This window comes from Rosa chinensis, chromosome 5 (genome assembly GCF_002994745.2).
Source record: "Rosa chinensis cultivar Old Blush chromosome 5, RchiOBHm-V2, whole genome shotgun sequence".
NCBI classification, from domain to species: Eukaryota; Viridiplantae; Streptophyta; class Magnoliopsida; order Rosales; family Rosaceae; genus Rosa; species Rosa chinensis.
In genome coordinates, this window is record NC_037092.1 from 5,872,388 (window position 1) to 5,892,802 (window position 20,415).

The 20,415-nt window shown below is 40.1% G+C and overlaps 1 long non-coding RNA gene and 1 pseudogene across 1 annotated transcript; both read right to left on the reverse strand.

Moving 5' to 3' along the window:
• Positions 1-7,397: 7,397 nt before the first annotated feature.
• LOC121049538 lies at positions 7,398-8,279 on the reverse strand. The gene is made up of 2 exons (XR_005800669.1): positions 7,992-8,279; positions 7,398-7,869 (listed from the first exon to the last, which is right to left on the reverse strand). It is a non-coding gene; the product is annotated as an uncharacterized LOC121049538 (long non-coding RNA).
• Positions 8,280-10,905: 2,626 nt separating this feature from the next.
• On the reverse strand, positions 10,906-12,814 carry LOC112202988 (annotated as a pseudogene).
• Between the last annotated feature and the right edge of the window lie 7,601 nt (positions 12,815-20,415).

Below are 20,415 nucleotides of genomic sequence, written 5' to 3' on the forward strand. Positions count from 1 at the left end.
ATAGTTCAATCACAATCACAATCACAATCACAATCACAATCTCAATCTCAATCACATGATGAATATGAAATAAAGCAAAGCAGCAGCAGAACTCTTTGAATCCCAGAAAATACCGAAACTAACAATTAAACTCTCATCTCATATGAATCCGTATCCACAACCCCAATCCTTGCCCTTTTTTTTTCCCTGCAAATCCCATATCCCATCTATATCCTTTTCATTCTCAACTGGAACGATCTCTCCATATCAGCCATTTTTAACACTCCGAGAATTGTCGGATTGGTACAGAGGTGTTGATCTTCATCCATTGGATCTTTACAGCAAAAGGACATGAGATACGGACTTCCAGATCAACCAAATAACAAATTAAGGCAACACTGAAGGATTGTTAACTGATCCTTCTTCAAACTAGAAATAGAGAAAAAGAGCTTTAAAGTTCAATTATCCATAACTGTAGATTATGGTTCTTTGATTGTTGATTATGAATGAGACAGAGACAAGGGGAGAGTTACATGGATCATAGATTCATGGATGCTTTTGCTGGAGAATGAGTTTTTATTTTTTATTTTCGCGGAAGAAGCGAGGTTGCTGATCGAAGAAAGAAGAAGGAGAAAGGGAACAGCTCGAGGAGTACCTAAATCGCAGACTACAGCAGCAGGAGGATGCTAGACTGGAGAGCACTCTGTGCTTAATCCAAGTGTACTGCAGTTTTGGAAATTCAAAAATCGCATTTAGTAATGAAGAGGAAATCAAATCACATATGGTGAGAGAGAGAGAGAGAGAGAGAAACCTTGATAACCTGAGAAATCGCAGCTGCTAACCAGGCTACAAGACCGGAACAATCGCATGATTCTCATATGTCGCTGGTTTCTCCGATCGGTTTGTTCGTGCAGGTGAAGTGAAGAGAGAGAGAGAGAGGAACAGAGCTGGGCTAGACGGTCCTGGGTTCCGATCGTGGAATCGGTCTACGAAGGAGAAAGATGGAGGCGTCGGTGTCGATCCTGGGTTCCGATCGTGGAATCGGTCTCGATCCCGGCCTAAGGGGAATCAGTCTCGATCCTGGGAGATCGTGGAATCGTGGGATCGTGGGCTCCGATCGAGACAAAGGGGAATCGGTCTCGATCCTGGGCGGCTCGGCCTCACAGCTAGGGCGGAGGAGAGAGCTCAGTTTGTGTTTAGGACTTTAGGTTTAGGTTTTGCCGTTTTGGACTCAATGGAGGATTGGAGGCTGAAGTCTGAAGATTAGGTTTAGGTTTTGGAGAAGAATCTTGTGTGTTCAATTCTATGATAAGGATTTTACTCTCTATATTAGGACCAATAATACATGGCCATCTGTCTTTTGATGTCTAATACGGGCCTGACGGGCTTTTTCTGTTTTCAAACACAGGGCCCGGCCCGAACCGTTTAGGTGAAAGTCAAGGCCCGGCCCGGCCCGTTTCGATGAAAAAAATAATTGGGCCCGGCCCGTACGGGTCGGGCTTTGACAGGCCGGTTCGGGTTTGCGGGTTTTCGGGTTTAAATGCCCAGCCCTAAAATTAGGTTCCCATATCATTTTTTCCCTCTTTTTTAATGAAATTTTGCATCATCGTGTTTGAAATTTTAATAAATTGAGTTTTTGAGTTATATGAGTTATTTTTGTAGGGAGTGTGTTAATAGAAGAGGTGAAATTATTGTTTAATCTATTAACTTAAGTTATTTGTACTTGTTTCATCTATTAGCTTTTGGACCTAACAGACGGCCAGAGAAGAGACGGTTGGTTGGGTCTAATTTCAAGTGCTCAAAATACTTTCTACTTTGACTCTTCCTTTTACCTTTTTCTTTCACCATCGGAAAAAAACTTTGGGCTTGGGTTGAGTTTCAAATGCTCAAAATACTTTCTACCATTTTGACTCTTCTTTTAACTTCTTCTTTCACCATCGGAAAAAAGACTGGGGTTGAGAAACTAACTAGTTGGGTTGAGAGAAATGATGAGTCGCCCATAGAGAGATAATGTCCTCCTTCTCTCTAAAACTCCAACATCCACCAGAATCTTTTCAGGCTTTTACGACCAAGCTTACACTGGTACTTTCTCTCTCTGGTACTTTGAAAGTAGGGGTCTTTCAAAAGGGTTTGGCCCTTCTTGTCTTCCAAGAAGGGAGCTTTCTGTCTCTGTGCTTTGGATCTTCTCCTTTTTGGAGTTAAGCTCCTACAAAAGGGATAGAATCTGAGCCCTGTGTATTGTCTCACCTATTCTCAACACTCCAGAGTTATGGCTGAAAATTACTTCTGCTTGTCGTATACTTACTAGCACATTTATTGTGATCCTTTTCACCTACTCTAGCTGAGTTAGGGCTTTATTCCCACTCTGTGGAATTTTTTAGGAGCTTGTCTCTATAGCCTATCAAAAATATGGCTTCCTCCTCCTCACCTTTGATGAGATTCCCTTCGATGATGATGGGATTATCGAAGTTATGTCACTTAACTTTGAACAAAGTGTGGATTTCCTTGATTTAGAGTATGGAATCAATCTGTGTGGAGTACTAATAGCTGATGAAGAACCAGGACAAGGTGGGGTTAAGGCCACACTGTTGGGAATCTGGAAAACCCTCGGTCAGATTCGGATTATCTGGGTAAAAAAGAACACATACTGCCTCACTGTTGGGTCAAATAAGCTTGCTCGAAAACTGATTGAGGACAGTCTTTGGAACATCAAGGGTTATTGTTTCACAGTCCAACATTGGCCTCACTATCATTCAATTGATGATATTGAGGTCAATAGAGAAGTATACTGGATTCAGGCACATGGTGTGCCCCTGGTCCAGATCTCCGTCAATAATGGCAGTAAATTGGGAAATTTGCTGGGCTCCGTCATTGAAATTGAAGATCCCCTGGTTGTTGGTAATAAAGGCTTCTTGAGAGTGAGAGTCGATTTCGACGCCAGGAAGCCTTTGGCAACCTTTGTGCAGCTACCAAAACCTGATTCTTCTGTCACAAAGGTGAGATTACAGTATGAGAACTTGAAAAACTTCTGTTATAATTGTAGTCATCTTGGACACATGATTTCTGCTTGTAGGCACAGAAAACATCCACTTCTGGTCAAATTGGGAGTGATTTACGATCAATCTTTAGTAGCTGTTCCTCCTAAGAAACCTATCTTCACACAAACCACCTTTCCTTTGGAGTATCCCTATGCTACAGTGACTGGAATCTTTCGCCGGAGTAACAAACCTGATAATTTGAATGGATGCTCCAAGTCAAAGGAGAAGATATCTTCTGAGGCCGATGGTTCATACTAGGCACACTGCCAAATTCATGATTGTGACCACACTGCCAAGCTTGCACCTTCTAGTAGGGAGAAGTCGTTATCTACAATAGTGATACAGAAACCAAAGCTAAATTTGAATGGACCCAACATGTGGGATCCAGATGCACATGGGGTTTTCTATAGGAATGGGAGTATAACACGTGCTCTGAGTGGCATAAGTATACAGGCTGGAAACTGGGCTGACCCAGAAGTTATCCCTCCCTGGGCCTTTAAAAATAAGGAGGATTACCTATCAGCCAACCCTTGGTTTCCTACTTCATTGGACTCTCTTGTTGAAACTCAAAGCAATATAGAGAATCCCAGCTCAGTTAAACTGATAGAAATACAACCACCCTTGGAGGAAAAGATGGAGCCACCTCAGATTACCCCTTATAAGAGGAAGAGACAATCAAAAGCAAAGTTGGAAGACTCAGTTAAAAAATGCTCCTCAAAGAAGGTCAGAGTAGGTCACAGCTCTAGCCTTCAGCTTTCTACAAACAGGGGCAGAGGTAGAGGCAGAGGAAAGGGGAGAGGTAGCAGAGGTAAAGACTGCTCCTTACTGGAAGAGACTCCATCTGATCAGGAAGTCAAATTTTTTAAGGTGGATGATCCTAATCCTCATGATCCTTATTTCAAGGGTGCACAAGGTTTGAATGGTGCTATGGGAAAATCTACTAAAGTTGTAGGTATGGAGTTTGACCCACCTCTAGGGTTGTGGCGGCTGGCTGAAAGCAGCCGCAAGGACTCAATGAAGTGCCTATCTTGGAACTGTCAGGGTTTGGGGCAGTCCCTGATAGTCCAAACTTTGAGGAAGATAACTCTCTCACATAGTCCAAACTTGGTTTTTATTTCAAACACTCATCAGAAAAGTTCTTTTGTTGATAATGTCCGTAGGCAGCTGGGTTTCTTTTCAGGTTTCAATGTTGACCCTGTTAATTTGATAGGGGGTTTAAGCCTATGGTGGAGTCCAGATTTTAAAGTAGAAGTAGTTGATTTTTCAACTTTTTTCATTGACACATTTATCACTATACCTGGCTCAGTTTCTAAAGTCAGAATTTCTTGGTTTTATGGCCCCCCTTACAGGAGCAATAAGGCTTATTTTTGGGATTTCTGGAACAGGCAAAACAGTGATGTTCTTTTGCCTTGGCTTGTAATTGGTGATATGAATGAATTACTCTACCATTTCGAAAGGGAATGAGGTACACAATGGGGTCAGAACAGTAGACAGTTCCTAAGAACTTTCATGAACATGAATCTTCTCCTTGATATTGGCTACAAAGGTCAGCGCTTTACTTGGGCTCGAAAGGAGGGAGAAACAATTGTTCTCCAAGAACGTCTTGACCGCAGTTTGGTTAATGAAGATTGGCTTCTCTGATGGCCAGAAACCTGTCTAACGCATCTTGCCAGGATTGGCTCTGACCATAATCTTATTCTGTTAGATTGTAACCCCTCCTTAGTAAAGCGTAAAGCTACTTTCAAGTTTGAAGCTTTTTGGGGCGATGATGCGGAAACAACTCCCTTGGTTGAGGAGTGTTGGAGAGCAGCGACTGGGCTGTCCAATGCCACAAAATGGATTGTGAACCTTAATTCCTGCAGAAATTGCCTCAAGAAGTGGAGCAGAGAAAAATTCCCCAAGAGTAACAAAGAGGAAATCAGAAAGACTTTGATTGAATTAGATGAACTTCAGACTATTCAGCCCTTCACAAGCCTGGAACAACAGCTGGACATCACATCCGAACTTGGTACCTTATGGATTAGAGAGGAAAAGTATTGGCATCAGTGGTCAAGGGTTACTTGGTTGCGGACTGGTGATTCTAATTCCAGGTTTTTTCATCTCTCCACTTTGTATCAGAGACAAAAAAATCGCATCCTGAAAATTCAAAATGAAAATAACATCTGGGTGGTGGGGGAGAACCACATCAGACATGAATTTGATACTCAATTCAGAAGGATTTTCACCAGTTCTGGACCGAGGCACCTGGGAAATTCTTTTTTAGGAGTTTCCCCCATGATTACAGATAAGATGAATTATGATCTGCTAGCCCCTTTCTCATTGGATGAAGTTAGAGTAGCTGCCTTTCAATTAGGAGCCTTAAAAGCCCCGGGGCCCGACGGATTCCCAAGTCTTTTTTACCTCAAATATTGGAGGATTGTTAATGATGTGGTATGGGCTACAGTTAAAGACTTCTCTGCTGGTAGAGTAAGATTGTAGAGGTTGAATCAGACACATATTGTCCTCATTCCGAAAATTCCTAACCCGGAAAGGACTACTCACTTTAGGTCCATCAGCGTTTGCAACAATTCTTACAAAATTTTGGCTAAGTTGCTAGCAAATCATTTAAAGCTGCTGCTCCCTCATCTTATTTCTACTAATCAGAATGCTTTTGTTCAGGACAGACAAATTCAGGACAACATCCTTCTTGCCCATGAGACCTATCACTATTTGAAGATGAAGAGAGAGGGTGGTAATAATGAACTTGGGCTCAAGTTGGACATGAGCAAAGCTTATGATCGAGTCGAATAGGATTTTCTGGAAGAAGCACTGCTAAGATTTGGCTTTGCAAGGGATTGGGTCAACCTGATAATGGCTTGTGTCTCAACTGTCTCATTCTCTATAGTTCTTAATGGTAACGCAACAGAGGCTTACGGCAGGGTGATCCCCTCTCTCCGTATATTTTCCTTATAGTTAGTGAAGTACTATCTCTCTCTGTTTGACTAGAGCTGTGACTAAAGGAGCCTTGTTCGTGGTCAAACTCAGCAAGTGCTGTCCCATTCTCTCTTATTTATTTTTCACGGATGACGCTCTTTTCTTCATGAAGGCTACTCTACAAAACTATAAACATCTAATTGGCCTTCTTAATGAGTATTGTAGTGCTTCGGGACAAATGATCAACAATGAAAAATCCAGTGTTTACTTTACTCCCAACACTCCTTCTCAAATGTCTAGGTTAATGTGTGAACTTCTGGACATTGTTGCTGTGGATAATCCGGGAAAGTATTTGGGCCTTCCTACGGTTTGGGGAAGATAAAAAAAGGAGGCTTTAGTCTACATAAAGGAGAGAGTTAACCAGAAAATAGATGGCTGGAAGCAAAGTGCTCTCTCAATGGCTGGTAGGGAGGTCTTAATTAAATCGGTGGCTATGGCTATTCAGGCATATCCTATGACCTGTTTTAAGTTCCCTAAAGAAATTTGTGAGGACATCAATTCGGCTTTGGGGAATTTTTGGTGGGGCTCAAGCAAAACAGGTCTCAATATCCATTGGAAAAACTGGGAGTATCTTGGTCTGCCCAAATCAGTAGGAGGGATGGGTTTTCATGACCTCCAACATTTCAATTTAGCTCTTCTTGCTAAACAATGTTGGCGCCTTAGTATTGAACCTAATTCTCTTTGGGAAAAGGTGTTAAAGGCAAGATATTTTCCAAATTGTTCTTTTGTTGAAGCGATTAAGGGCCATCATGCTTCTTGGAATTGGTCAAGCCTCCTAGAAGCTAGAGATGTTGTCCTAAATGGTTCAAGCTGGCAAGTCATCAATGGCTCTAAAATTGATATTTGGGTTGATAAGTGGCTCCCTCCCCCCCTAGATAGGCCCCATCAAGACTATCACTAGCTTGCAGATGGCGGCCCCGACTAAGGTGAGCTCCCTAATTGACTGGGACACCCATTCCTGGGTACTTGATAGTATTCTGCAGCATGTTCACCCTAGTGAAGTGCAAAGGATCCCTTCTATTCCTATTGGTGATGGAGAAGGTGAAGAACGCCTAATTTGGCCATGGAGCAAGCATGGCCAATACACAGAAAAACTTGTTACAATTGGGTTCACTCTCAGTCTCCTCATGTTATCTATCTTTCTGGGGGCTCTTCTCATAGGGTGGACCCTATCACTTGGAAGCTTCTTTGGAAAATAAACACTTTACCAAAGATCAAGAATTTTCTGTGGAGAGTTGTGAATGGGGCAACACTCCATGTTTGCCCTCTTTCGAAGGAAACTAACCCGGCCCCCTCCCCAATATGCCCCATCTGTGGTACTTATGAAGAGACTTTTGAACATATCCTACTTCTCTACCCATTGGTAGAATTAGTTTGGTTTGGCTCTCCCTTTGGGCTCAGAATAAATAGGCAACAAATCACAACCTTTGATCAATGGCTACATGCTATTTCTACCTCACAGTTCAATGCGCTAGAAAAGAAGAGAGCACTAACTTTGATCAGTTGTCTGTGCTGGACTATCTAGAAGACTAGATGCGACTTTGTTTACAATCACAGATTGCCTTCTCCACATTTCACCATATCTTCCGGTATGTGATTAGCTTTTGATTTTTTTGGAAGCAAATGCCCTGTCTCTGCCTCCCAGATCCATCATCTCTTCTAGGCAAGCAAGATGGTCCCCTCCTTCTCCTCCTCTGTTTGTGAAAGTTAATAGCGATGCAGCATGGTCCCCTCCTTCTTCAGCTGGACTCTGGATCATTATTCGAAATCACATGGGCGATTTTATTTGTGGATCTGCTTCCAAGGCAGTTTGCGGTTTTGCTCCGATCGCAAAGGCTGAGGTGATCCTTGCCGGAGTTAATCTTGCTATCAGCCATAACTTGAAGAATGTCAAGTTCGAATCAGATGCAAAAGAGATTATATATGAGATTAAAAGCTCGCACTGTAAGAACTGGAAATCATTTCCCATTATCAATCTGATAAGAAAAAGAAGCTCCTTACTTGACGATGTTAGTTGGGATTGGATTCCTAGAGAAGTGAATCAAGCGGCTCACACTGCCGCTTCGCTTGCTAGTAGGACGGTGGATCCTCAGCGATGGGCCAACCAGCCACCACCGACCTTGACTCTTGTTCTGAGAAATGATGGCTTGCCTTGCCCTCAGCCTTCGAAGTCTGCCCTTTGATTACTGGATTTTGTCTGGTCTTTTTGGGGTTATAGTTTCCTTTCCCTATTTCTGCTGCAGATTTAGTTGGAATGTAACCTCTCTTGTTTCGTTTATATCTGGGCTCCAGCTTTTGCTGGGCACCTTTTCTTTCTGGGCTGCTGCCCTTAATGAAGTACTTTCCCAAAAAAAAAAAAAAAAAAAAACTAGTTGGGTTGAGAGAGAAAGACTAAATACTTCAGTCAAAAGACATCACTCCCACTTGTGTAACTCATCATATCAAGGACATCAACCCCTTCCTTTCGTTAGATGTACCATCGCTCCCTTCCTTTCCTCATCTGATTCTATGGAGATGTCGAAGGTCTCCGAAGACAGACTACTATTCTACACGAAGGAACAGACCGTGTACACGCGGCTGCTGCGCCAAATCACCAGGGCTCCAACAAATCTGTTGAAGTCCTGGATGAATATTTCCTGGCGAGGATCTCCGATGCCGTTATCATCGTAAGAGATGGAACCAGCTGAATTTTTAACTAGGTTCCTCCTCCTCCGGTGGCCAAAGGCCCCGACAGCTAGCTAAGCTCTCGGCTTCTGGGCTTGGGTGGAGCAGATGCATCCCATTGTCGATCAGCTCATGGCTTTGAATCCGGCCGAGCTCCGAGAGCTTAGCCAGCTGTAAGGGCCTCTGGCCATAAGATGAGGAGGATCCTCGTTAAAAATCTGGGAAAAATTTGGCTGGTTCCCTCTCTTCGATGATGACGGCATCGGAGACCCTCGCCGGGAAATATTCATCCAGGACTTCAGCAGATTCGTTGGAGCCCTGGTGATCTGGGGCGGGGGAGTCAACACAAGATCAAAGTTTGCTCTTACCGCATGGAAGGGAAAAGATAAGAAGGAGGGGGGAAGGTCCAGTGATCCCTTTGAGGAATCTCATGCCAGATGATCAGTTTCTGCTGACTTTCGATGTTAAGGGACTGCAGGAGCACCGACTCTATCTTCGTATTCCAGATCCAGCGGTTCAATTAGCTGTGCGGACGACTAATTTTCTTTTCCTGGAGACTCTGAGGCAGCCTCTAGTGAATGAAGGGCTTGCTATCATCATGAAAGACCTTTTCCAACAATCCAAATTCGGAGTGCGGGTGGTCAAATTAGGGCAGTTTTATCACAGCACCATAGACATTCTTGAGCCGTCGGTCATCTCAGTGCTAGTAACTGCAGGTTACGGCTTTAGGTCCCTGCAGGTGATCCCTGCTGCCCTTGATCCCAAGGAGATCTATGGCCAATTGCAAGTGGAGGTGTTCAAGGTAACTTCCTCTCTCTCACTCGAAGAGCACCCCAATATGTATTAAGCTAAGACATCTGGGGAGGCGGCGTCAACAGCAGCTCAAGGTTTGACCTCTCACCAACGGCTGACGGATGGTCTCCGTGTTTCCAAAATTGAATGCTCCACAGCTTCTTGAACCACGTGATTCTCGATATCAAAATAGGAAAAGATAAAATCGAGAGAAATTTTTAAAAATGACCAAGTTTGGGTCTTTAAGTTGGTTTTTATCCTTGCTTTTCAAAATCATTAAAAAATAACCATATTATGAGTGAAAATGTCTTAATTATCTTATAATGAATTCATAATCACTCTTTCTTTAACATCTTTTTTTTTTCCTTTCGGCTAATCTTTCTATTTCTGTTGTTATTTTTCATTTACTCCTTTTACAATACGGATAAAATCATCCTTCTTAGCTTCCCCACCCTCATCATCCAAGCAAATGAATTTTCGAGCGAATATGAAGGAAAAATAAATTTAAAAGTGAATGAAATTATTTTTATTTGAACGAGTGAATGAATGGACAAAAAATTTGCAATTGAATGATTTAAAAAAATTATCGACCGGATGAATAAAAAAAATGTTGGGTAATTTTATCACTCGCAAGTAAGAATTCTAGCTGGAAGAAGTGTCGTGGATGAGTCATGATCATTTTTACATACACATAATATTAGAGTATTAGAAATTCCTTCGTATCTTCTTTCTACAACTTTATTGTGAATCATGATTTTGGTTGGTGGTATGCTCATCTGTTGCTAACGATTTTGTGCACGCAACTAGTCAACAACAATGATAGTTGGCTTATTCCAATTCTTAGCAACTAAGTATGGACCCCGAGCAGATATGTGTTTTACGCGGAAATAGAATTCCTATGATCACAGTCTGAGGCAAAAAATCTGCAAGGATTAATGTACCTCATCCATGCTCAATAGCTTGACTTCTTCTGTTGGTAGATGTTGATGCATTCTTTTTACTTATAAGTCAATCTTTACTTGCAATGAGAATATCAGTAGTTCTATTCTTCCGTTACAACACCATCTTTTGTAATATGTAAAATGATAAACATTTTCAAAAAATATTTCTTAGCTTACGATTGTGACTCTATTATGAACTAATATGATAAAAGAAAAAAACAAACCCGCAGCATTGTGTCATTTCATAGGCACACTTCTTAAAACACATTATTGATATAATTGTCTGTACAATCTCAATTGGAATAACTCAATAACAATATCTCTTCAAGTTTTTCACTTGCTTTTTTATAACTCTTTGATTTATAATGTCAATCTAATAATTAAAGATTTCACATTTGACACAAAATAAAAAGAAAATTAAGAAAGCCAAACATGAACTAGACCAAAAATTTTCAAAATTAACTTACATAGGAAACAAGTCCTACCCCTCTAAAAACAAAAAACAAAAAGACAAAAAAAAAAAAAAATCTTACTGAAACCAGCTTGGGACTTGCAATATCTAAGCTAATTTTGGAGAACAAATTATTCAAATGATAAAATATGTTTGACCAAGCCATCCAAGCATTGGTATGAAGATCCACCTGGTTTGAAGGAAACATTTGCCTTCTCCATTAGCTTCAAACTTCTGTCTCTGATGTCTTCTCCTTCTTTCTCCTCCATTAGTTTTCTAATTGTTTCTTCAATTTCACCTCTCTCAGTTCCATTCTCAAACTGCAACCCAATTTTCCAAACCTTACTTACATACCTTGCAAGCACCAGTTGATCACTGAAACAAGGCATACAAATCATAGGGACACCTTCAGACACACTCTCCAATGTAGAATTCCAACCATTGTGAGTCCAAAAAGCTCTAACTGATGGATGTGCCAACACTTCTTTTTGGGGTGCCCGTTTCACAATGTGACCCCTCTCATTCAAATTCTCAAGAAATCCAGTAGGCAATGATTCAAGCCAGTCTGACCCATGGACTAAGCCAGGTCAAACCACCCACAAGAAAGGTTGGTGGCTGTTGGCTAATCCCCAAGCTATCTCCAAAAACTGCATCTTGGATATTGCTGCAATGGTCCCAAAGCTAACATAAATAACAGAGTTTGGTGCTTGAGTGTTTAGCCAAGAAATGCAACTTTGGTCACTAGTTGAAGAAGAGGCTTCCTCAGGGACGCACTTGTGGAATGGGCCTATTGGGAAAACTGGAAGATTAGGGAATTGTTTGTGCAATGTTGCCAGTCCTTGTTCTTCAAGATCTCTAAAAGTGTTAAAAATGACTCCATCAGAGGCTGTAACTTTGGTCACAATAACTACACATAGTTCAAAATGTTTCTCCGGGTCGCCCTTTGGGAACACCGGAAGGTCTTTGATTCTGAGAGGTGGAAGCTCCGTCACCACCTTTTCTAGTTGAGAATCTAACGTCAACAATCAAACTACTGCGTGTTAGGGTTCTCAAATTTGAGTATTTAGGCAGAGTATAGGACTTAAATTAACAAGCAGATGAAAGTTCTCAAAACTGTATTTGAGGTCCTTGTGGATTTAGAAACATGTTCACTAAATCTGGGCATGAATTTTGCTTCTAATAATAACATATTGGCATTCCCAATAATGTCACAACTTAATCATCAATTGTTGTTTGATTGATTTTTCTTCACAAAATAATTAATCATTGGAATTTTGAACATGAATGATGGCAGGAATTTAACCTGATAGTCCTCACAAAAGGTTGTGGTGAAGGAAATGCAAATGAGAGTAGAGAGATGCTGAACCTTCTTCGTTATTTACTTAAATCTATCATTATGAGTACAACTCATAATGCAACATATTCACATGCATTTTCTATTCCAAAAGAACAGCACTAATAGATTTGGCTATTTATTTCATCAGTTTCTTTCAAAGGATACACATTTTGTATTCAAATCAGCGTCTTAGCTAGGGTCAAAATTTAATGATTTCTAACATGTAAGCAACACAAGAAACCGTGATATTATTTGGTAAACAAATTTGATACATAAAAGTGGCAAAACTGAAATCCTTAGCCGAAAAAATTGAGGAAGAAAACTCACCTTGCGTGACCGGAATGTAGCCTTTTTCTTTTAGTAGTGGAAATTGAGTAAAAATAGCATAGGAAGTCATGCCCCCGGTCTCAAAGACAATCCTTGGGACTTTGGGAGCTTAAAGCTCTCAGCAACAGAATGAGTGAAATGGAATATAGAGTCAGAGATCAAACAAGCAACAGGCTCCTCTGATAACAAGCTACACAAGCAATCCTTGAAGGGTTCAACACATTTAGTATTGAAAAGAGAGGAGATGGATGATATCTTCGGGGGAAGCCTCAGTTTCAGACAACCCATCTGGGATTAAGCAAAACGTGAAGTGTGGATCGAGTGAAAGGTGAGTGAAAGGTTAAGCTGGCTGAGAAAGAAAGATATGCCTTGGAGGAGAAAGAAAGAGATGCCTTGGAGGTATGTATGTGCAGCATTGATAGCCTAGCTTTTAATATGTTTCATTCAATTTTTGGTTGAGTTTACTGGTGGGGTGAAATCACTACTCCTTGGTTCAGTCTGATTTCGAAAGTACTGCCCTTTAGATTTCTAGTATTCTAATGTGTGCTGTTTCTGATTCTAAGGGCCCGTTCGGTAGAGAAAATAAGAGTCATTTTTCAATTTTAAAAACAAAAACAACAAGAAATTGTGTTCGGTAGAATATTTTTGAAAACACTAAAAATGAAAATTGAAAATATTTTCTGACTTTACTCTAACAATCTGAAAACGTTAAATTAATGTTTTCAATATTTTTTCACACTTTGTTTTCATCTCACAAACCTCCAACCCCTAAACTTCATCTGAATCACCAATAGTCCGAAACTCAAGGATATGATACTACCTAAACTCTTTTATACTCACCGGGTTCCAGATTCCGACAAACTCACCATCGTCAGACTTGTGCCCTTATCGGATTCCAGCCAGACCAATAAAGCACAAATCAAACCAGTCAATTTTGACATCAATCATTGATCAGATGCATACTAATTTCTTTGAAAGCATTTAAATCTTTGCTTCTGTCTTTCCAGTATTGATCTTAATTAAGCTCTCTCAGGTTGTAAGTGGATCTTACGTTCTTGGATTTGAACTCATAGTAACTAGGAAGAAGAAGAAAGACAGAATGCACTTGTATAAGTAATAGCGGATGAGAATTGAGTTAATTGAATGAGAATTGAGTTATTTTGAGATTGATTCTGGTCTCAGATTAGCAATTGAAACTGTTGGATCAACATCAAAAAAAGGAAAAGAAAAAAAAAATTGAAACTGTTGGATGACTACTGGTGCTCTTGGTATAAAAGTATCTTTGAAGTCTGCGTTAGAAACTTGAAAGAATAGTACACATGTCTTCTTTGTTTGTGAAGATGGGTTTTGATGTTATGAAAAAAAAAAAAGGTTTTTAAAGATTTGATTACCAAACACATTTTCCATTTGGAAAATGCATTCTCTATTTCTCTATTTCTCTTTTTCATTTTCAAAAAACAATTCTGAAAATATGTTTTTGAAAACATTACTGAACGGGCACTAATATTTTTTTTTATCATTTCTTTGAAACAAAAAAGTGAATCCAGTTTAGAGTTGGGCTTAATTTGGCTGGTTTGGATGCACAACATTTAACAATCTTTGCACTGATTTGATTGATTTGTCATTTTCTGTTCAAAAATTTTTTTTAAGTTAGAAATCCTCAATTTTAACGGTTTCTAACGGTATAATTTAACGACAGTGAGTTAAGTGAACGACAGATGTAAAAGTGAGTGAGTCAAGTGATATTGTTAAAAATACGATCAGTTAAATGTTGAATGTGTATAATTCAGTGACCATTTGTGATATTTTCCCTACTTTGATTGCAAAGCATGTACATTTTTTGTCCCCTTTTCAAAAACAAAACAAAAAATGTACATGCTTTGCAATTAAAGTAGGAAAAACGAAAAGCTGGATCTTTCCATCAACAAAGAGAAATGCAAAACGGAGGTCCATGCCGCGTGGCAGGAGGAGCAGCGGAGGGAAGCCGTTCGCCTGCTCAGGAAGGAGGAATTGGCCAAGAAGACAGAGGTGCTTCAGCCAATGCCCAAGCCATGGCGGCTCACTCTCTGGTTGTGCAGCAGGCTATGGTGGCATATATAGGCCTTCTCTCGATATCCGACAAATAGGTATGTGTTAAGGAAAAACGGAGGTCCATGCCGCGTGGCAGGAGGAGCAGCGGAGGGAAGCCGTTCGCCTGCTCAGGAAGGAGGAATTGGCCAAGAAGACAGATGTGCTTCAGCCAATGCCCAAGCCATGGCGGCTCACTCTCTGGTTGTGTAGCAGGCTATGGTGGCATATATAGGCCTTCTCTCGATATCCGACAAATAGGTATGTGTTAAGGACTGAAGGATGAGGACTTTTGATAGCTGCTGGAGGATGTGGGTTATTAGGCATGCCAGTTTGTTATAGCCCATTTGATATCTTCCTATCTGAGAATCAACAAATTCAACTTCACATTGTTCACAAAATCTCAGATTTTTTTTTCCATCTTCGATAAGCTATTCTTTCTTTTCCATCACATGTATAAAAAAATATTGTGACATTTCAGTTCTTACAGCATTTTCAAATCGATTGTTTTTCATATACCGTAAGGGACGATTCTATCGTCTAGAGTCGAAAATAATAGTTACAACCTATTTTTTAAATCGGAAGAGATCTTTTTTTTTTCTTTAAATATTTGTAACTTCGAATTTTCTTGTTCTTGATTCCCATCTAGATAATAAGTTTTATGAACGGGTCTATTTTTATAGCGTATCTCTTTAAAGAGTCGAATCATGTTCAAATTTTTAATTTTTTTTATTTATTCCTATCAAAAATAAACATAGTAAAAGGGCGTTTGTTTTTATAATGAATCCGTTTTTACGTTATTTCGTACTATACAATTCCTTTGTTTGTAAGATCATTTTCTCACAAAAGGAAATTAAAAAAAATTATAGAATGGATCAATACAGCTATGTCTAGATTTGCGATAAATTCACGTCAGGTTTATAGAGAAATTAAACAATAGATTGTTGTGTATAACTATTGATTTACCATACACTATAGCTAATGAGGAGTTGGTGAATCTGATCGTAGATGAATTGTTGCCTACTGATGACGAACATTTCCTACTTAGAGGAAAATTGGTTGTTAGACTTATAGAATTTGCTGATGAGAGGGCAGCAAACATATCTTTTCAAAGCACTTGTGATTATGCTTTCAGGCTGCGAGCTGGCACCCTGAACATGGTGTTATGCCCGCAAAACTGTTTGTAAATAAATTTTTGCCCTTTCCAAACTCACTGGAAGTGTCAATCCTAACAGTAACCTTCTCTAACACTTTACCATTCAGTAAAAAATATTTTATCCCAAATATCTCATCACATAACCTTGCATATACATCATCATAAGACAATATTATACTTGTTCAAAAAGAATTGTTGACTCCCTTCATGAGTATGGTCTTCAAGCACAAAGAAACAGACACAGGCACATATGTTGGGGCATGCCATCTCTCATCAATTCACTTTTTAGATAGAGGGAGCTTGTCTTCATATGGATGACCCCACTCCAATGCAAGGCATTCCACCTCATGTGTCTCAAGGATTTTTTATTAGTGTACTCCAATCATTTGAGTATTCATAAACAAAAAGTATTAACTTGCGCAAGTCCTTGAAAGTAGCAAAATGACAAGCCTAAATGAAAAATAGGCATTAATAATCCATGCATAGATTAAAAATAAGTACTCAAATTTGCAACATCTTGTTGATCAGCTATATATAAAGTGTTGCTTCCAAAGAACATGAAAATAAGTTGCTAGTAACAAAAAGGGATGTAAGAGAAAGATTAAAAGCATTGCAATGGCTTGCTCACGAATTTGCAGAAGTTCGAGATGATATACTTTAAGATGGTTGCGATGGCTTTCAATGACGTTTGGCTTTTAACATCCCAATTGCGTTGACTCCTAAATCCTTATTAGTTGTTATTTCCTTTTGTCATTAGGAGCAATGACAAAGAGAAAACCATTAGGATCAATGAGAAAGAGAAAACTTTCTGAGCTTGTTTAACTAGCCCTTTCGACTGTTACTAGCTAGCTAGAGAGACTGAGAGAGTTGTTTAACTCTCTGAGCTTGTTTAGCTAGCCCCTTCACCGTAAAGTTTTAACTGATGAAGCTCTTCAGCTTCACGGGGGTGCACCTTTGCTCTAAATGTAGCCTGTGTGGTGCGGGAGGAGAGTCTTGGGTTCACCTCTTCTGGGAGTGTAGAGTCATCTCGGAACTTTGGCAGTGGTTATTTCAAATGTTCAAGTTGGCTCCCCTCCAGCAAGCTTCTCTACCTGACCTTGTCTCCAATGCTTTTCTTTCAAGATTTGTTAAATCACCGAGGCTTCTTTGGTGCATTGCTTTCTGCAATCTGCTTTGGTGTGTTTGGTCTGAACGGAATACAAGGCGGCATGGGACAGGTTCCTTTTCTTTGGCTAACCTCAAGCATTTTTTTTATTTTATCACTAAAGGAGTCTGCGGGGCTAGTGTTTGCCTCCTCTAATTCCTCTTCCTCTATGCCCATTTTTGAGTTGTTGAGAATTTCGCAACTTAGACCAACAACCCCTCGGTTTATTGCTGTGTGCTGGTCGCCTCCACCGCCTCCTTGGTTAAAAATCAACACTGATGGTTCATTTCGTGGACCGGAGCTTGCGGGTTTTGGGGGGATTGTTTCGAGGCTATGACGGTGGTTTCATTTTTGCTTTCGTATTTAAAGTGAGAGTTTCTAGTGCCTTAGATGCTGAAGTGCTTGCATTCCTTGAGGCTATTCAAGTTGCCAAGCTAAGAGCAACTCCAACAGCTTCCCTATATCTTAATTTTTCTCCATTTTAGGGAAAAATTTGGTTGTTTTGCTCCAACAGATTCTCTATAATTATCCCTAAAATAGAGATAGTGATGAGAGAGAAAACAAAATTCCCTATATTTACAGCAATCTGTAAAATTTTAGGGAATAATTATGGAATCTCTAAAATAGAGAATCTGTTGGAGTTAAAGCAGAAATCTTTTTGGAGCTTTTAATTTTTGCTTCCCTATAATAGAGAAATTATAGGGAAGCTGTTGGAGATGCTCTAAGGGAGTGGCAACACCTTTGGATAGAGTCAGATTTTTTGGCGGTGGTAAGGTATTTTGCTACTCCTGATCTAGTTCCCTGGAGGCTACGTATCAAGTGGTTGAATGGCATGGCAACTGTGCGTCATTTGAGCATAAAGGTTACACATATCTTTCGTGGAGGAAACGTTCCGGCAGATGTGTTGGCAAACTTCGGCGCCGCACATGAGGGGAGTCATGGTTGGCATTCTCTCCCCTAGTTCTTGTCCCTTCTTTTGGACGAGACTTCACCTCTCAAGGGGATTATAGATTCAGATGATTATTATGCTTGGGCTTTGCTTGGGTGTGTCTGCATGGGAAGGGGTTGGTTCTTTTGTAGTGAAATTTTCTGGAATGTTCTATTTGTTTAGGGCTCTTGTTCATTTTTGGGTACAGCTTTGGCTTGGTCCTCTGTCCCATATGTACTTTTCTATTATTTTCAATAATATCTTGGGGAAGGATGAGGAGTTAGTCCTCTCGCCGCTTCATTAAAAAAAAAAAAAAAAAAACAGTGTTTTTTTTTTTTTTCCTCCGGACTCTTTGTTCATATTCTTTTGTTCGTTTCTTTGAATCGCCATAACTTTCCTAATATAATTTGATATTAGGTTTTCTAATTCTAACTCATATGATCGTTTCTAGTCCTTTAATTTGTTGATGAAAGATGAATGTTAGCCAAATAGTCACCCTCAAGTATAAGGGGTACAAGTAATAGTATAGGGATTTAAGAAAAGTTGTCGAACCCACAAGGATTGGATTCCTTTCACTAGCTAGGGTGTGAACCTAAGGAGAGCTAGAATATGCAAATGTACAATCACAAACCTAAATTCATAAGGATATCTAGGCTCATGGTGAGTATGTGCAAGATGGAGTAGTGATTTGATTTTGGTTTTTGAAGATAGTTTTGAATTGAAAACAACTAGATGCTCAAATGTAAACTAAATTACTATAAACTAAACTAGTAATGAAATGGATGAAAGTTAGGATTTAGATTGTCTACCACTAACCTCCCTTGCAAGTATTAATGCATTTCAATATGAATTATGCTAAATTAATTAACTAATTTCTCTCCTTGCATCCTTCTCAGGTATGACAAGGGACATGCTCCTTTTGAGATATCAAGCAACCCCTCTCAGGTGTAGTACTTAACTACTTAAGTCATGCATTTCAATCCGGTTAGGTATCTAGTGCATTACCCTAAGTGCATAAAGTTTGGGCATGAAAAAATCATGCAAACCAACCAAGCTTATCTCTAAGTGATTGTAATTCACAACCCCTACATGCACACCTAGTGTGCTTTCATGCTTTAACATTCAAAGGTTACCAATATCTAAACATTATATCATGACATAGCAAACACACATACTCAAAGTGGTAAAGTCTAAGCATATGCATTCAACTCTTGAACTAGCATGTAGGCATGTTAAAGAAAATTGCATAACATCGTATTATAGCATCAATCCATACAAGATTGGCTAGGGCTTTCAACCCTAGCCCCAACAAAGTAACTACTCACTCATATTCATACAAATTAACACCAAATCTAAAATACATCAAGTAAAATTAAGGAGTTTAAGGAAAGATGGAACTAGTTGAAGCTTGACAAATTGATGACTAGCTCCTCCATGGTTTTCCTCCTTCAATGCCCTTAGATCCTCCTTGATAGTGGAATGAATGAATTATGAACTTGTTGATGTTGATGATGAATGGAATGGTGATGAAGATATGATGCTTCTTTGGCTAATTTTGAGTGGTAGTAATGGAGTTTATGGTGGTGGTGATGGATTTTTTGGTGGTGGAAGATGGTAGTTGTGGTGGTGGTGATGGAGGAGATGGAGTAGTAAGGGGAGTATGAATATTATGGGTTTGGATTTTGGGAGGTGGATATGGAGGTTTTATGAAGGAGATGAAGAGAGAAATAAGATGTAATGGGGTGGAATGGGTGATACCTTAAGAGTGTGATGAAGAGATGCTTATATAGAGAAGAGAGAGTGGAATAAAATGATGAATGGAAGTAAAAGAAGCAGCTCAAGCATAATAAGAAGTGTAAAGGTGGAGTAGTGGTAATAGATCCTAAAAACATGGGGAAAAGGTATGGAAGTGATGGAGTAAAAAAGAGTGAAGTAATGATGAGCTATTAGAGTGTAGAATAGAAAAAGATGACTTAGGAGAAGAGAGGAGCAGCTTGCTCTCTTTATTATGCATGGTAATTGTTTGGCTCCAAAACCAGTTGGCGTGCAAACTGTCTCTTTTGAGCGTGTGCGCAGGCGTGCCAGCACCGTGGGGTGCAGTCGTCGGGGGAGTCCTTTGACCTGACTTCTTCTTCAAGCGTTGTGGACGAAGAAAGCACCAACCTCGCCACAAGGTTCTTCTCTAGCCTTCCGAGAAAGGACTTCTTGCATTACGGATAAGGACTTTGGATGTGATCTCTTCGCCTCACCGAATCGATACTCAACGTTGTAGGCTGAGCAGAGCAATCACTGGGAAGTTTGAAGAAAGCACGGGTTTTGCTAAAGCGTGACTTTAGCTTCGCTGAGTTGCGAGGGCGTTACCCTTGCTTCGCTGGTTGAGAGAGTCTCGGTGGCAGTGGTACTGGAAGTCGGCTCTTAGAGAGACTAGGACTGGAAGTACGGTCGCCGGGTTGATCTAGTGATGCTGACAGTCGGCTCTTGGAGAGACTAGGACTGGCACGCGGTCACCGAGTTTCAACGAGGTTGAAGGTTTGCTCCGGGGAGGCTTTGTAATCGCTGGGATTGATTGATTTGAGAGAGAGATCTTTTGCTTATCGTCTTTAGATTCTATATATAGGC